Here is a 2,847-nt window from a genome sequence, read left to right as displayed (position 1 = left end):
TTTCTCGACAATACCATGACTCCATCTCCTCGGATCAAGGTTTTTGGATTCCCCCCTATGGGGTTTTTCGAAATTCTCCATCTCCTCAGATCAAATTTTTTGGGTACCCCTCCTTTCACCCCCATCCCCAAACAATTTCTCGAAATCAAATTCTCCATCTCCTTGGATCAAGTTTTTTTTTGGGTACCCCTCCTTTCACCCCAAATTTTCTCGACAATACCATGACTCCATCTCCTCGGATCAAGTTTTTTGGATCCCCCCTATGGGGTTTTCGAAATTCTCCATCTCCTTGGATCAAATTTTTGGATTACCCCTCCCACTTTCACCCCCATCCCAAAATTTCTCGATATTACAAGTTTTTGCATTCCCCCCTATGGGGGTTTTCGAAATTCTCCATCTCCTCAGATCAAATTTTTAAGGTTCCCCCTCCCACTTTCACCCCCCCCCCCCCCCAATCCCAAAAATTTCTCGATAATACAAGTTTTTGGATTCCCCCCCCTATGGGGGTTTTGAATTTCTTATGATCACCTTGGATCAAATTTTTGGATTACCCCTCCCACTTTCACCCACCCCCCAACCTCAAATTTTTCTCGATAATACCAAGTTTTTGGATTCCCTCCTATGGGGTTTTCGAAATTCCTCGGATCAAAGTTTTTGGAATCCCCCCTCTGGGGGTAAGCATTCAAAATAGACTCCTCCTATGGGGGCATGCTTACTACAGGTCTAAACATCTTCCCCTTATTATTTTAAAATGAACTAAAAGTTTCCGCTCATTAAGTCAAATGAACTAAAAGTTTCCTCTCATTAAGTTAAATGAACTAAAAAAAAGCGTTTACTCGGCGGTCAGTGACGTCATTATTCCTCTCATTAATGTGTTTACTCGACGGTCAGTGACGTCACGTGATGACCGCGCACACAGGTTGAATCTTGTCTACCCTTTTACCCACCCTCCCAAACCCTCACACTCCAACCAACACCTCACAATTTTCACTCATAACCCCCAATTTTTCTCGTTTTAACCCTTTTAGTTCATTAAAGTTAATAAGGGGACACATGCATCAGAAAGTCACCACATCGCTTACATCCACTTTCGTTAAATTCACTACTCACAATTTTACATATTACGAAGTTAAATACGCACTTTTACTTTGAACATCTTCAAAACACTCTCATAAATCATTTGAATACTCACAAAAAATACCTTTATACATTTCCAAACAACACTGAAATACTCCAAAATCATCATTCGAACACCCCCAAATCATCTCTGAATACTCCCAGAACACCTTCATAAGTACTCTTGCACATCATTTGAACACCTTCATAAGTACTCTCTTAATCATTTGTACACCTTCAAAAAACACCTTTGAATACTCACATAAACACCCTTGAACACCTTTGAACATTTCCAAACAACACTGAAACACTTCCAAAAAACACAATTTGAGTACTCCCAATTACACCACTGATTACTACTAAAACACCGCTGAATTCAATCAAAACACCCTTCAACACCTTCAAACACCCTTGAACACCTTCAAAACACTCTTGAACACCTTCAAAAACACCTTTGAACATTTCCAAAACACTATTTGAGTACTCCCAATTACACCACTGAATACTACTAAAACACCGATGAATTCAATCAAAACACCCTTCAACACCTTCAAAACACCTTTGAACACCTTTGAACATTTCCAAAAAACACTCTCATAATCATTTGAACACACTCAAAACACCTTTGAATAACCTCAAAACACCTTTGAACACCTTCAAAACACCCTTGAACACCCTTGATCACCTTCAAAAAAAACAACATTTGAACACACTCAAAACACCTTTGAACACTTCCAAAAAACACAATTTGAGTACTCCCAATTACACCACTGAATACTACTAAAACACCGCTGAATTCAATCAAAACACCCTTCAACACCTTCAAAACACCTTTGAACACCTTTGAACATTTCCAAAACACTATTTGAGTACTCCCAATTACACCACTGATTACTACTAAAACACCGCTGAATTCAATCAAAACACCCTTCATCACCTTCAAACACCCTTGAACACACTCAAAACACCCTTCAACACCTTCAAAACACCTTTGAACACCTTCAAAACACCTTTGAACACATTCAAAACACTCTCATAATCATTTGAACACACTCAAAACACCTTTTGAACACCTTTGAACACCTTCAAAACACCCTTGAACACCCTTGATCACCTTCAAAAAACAACATTTGAACACACTCAAAACACCTTTGAACACCTTTGAACATTTCCAAACAACACTGAAACACTTCCAAAAACACCATTTGAGTACTCCCAAATACACCACTGAATACTAAAACACCACTGAATACACTCAAAACACCACCAAAATCACCATAAACTAAGATCAACACCCACATCCCACAACACCCACAACACCCACAATTTTTTCTCGTTTTATCTAATTTCATCAGAAAAAGTCCCAACAACAACCCACTTATAACATTTTTTTTCGGTATCTCTAGTTCGACAACAACACCCACAACACCCACATCCCAGAACACCCATGAACATTTCCAAAACACTATTTGAGTACTCCCAATTACACCACTGATTACTACTAAAACACCGCTGAATTCAATCAAAACACCCTTCAACACCTTCAAACACCCTTGAACACCTTCAAAACACTCTTGAACACTTTCAAAAACACCTTTGAACATTTCCAATCAACACTGAAACACTTCCAAAAACACAATTTGAGTACTCCCAATTACACCACTGATTACTACTAAAACACCGCTGAATTCAATCAAAACACTCTTCATCACCTTCAAACACCCTTGAACA

This window comes from Cherax quadricarinatus, chromosome 21 (genome assembly GCF_038502225.1).
Source record: "Cherax quadricarinatus isolate ZL_2023a chromosome 21, ASM3850222v1, whole genome shotgun sequence".
NCBI classification, from domain to species: Eukaryota; Metazoa; Arthropoda; class Malacostraca; order Decapoda; family Parastacidae; genus Cherax; species Cherax quadricarinatus.
Note: the sequence above shows the minus strand (reverse complement) of the source record.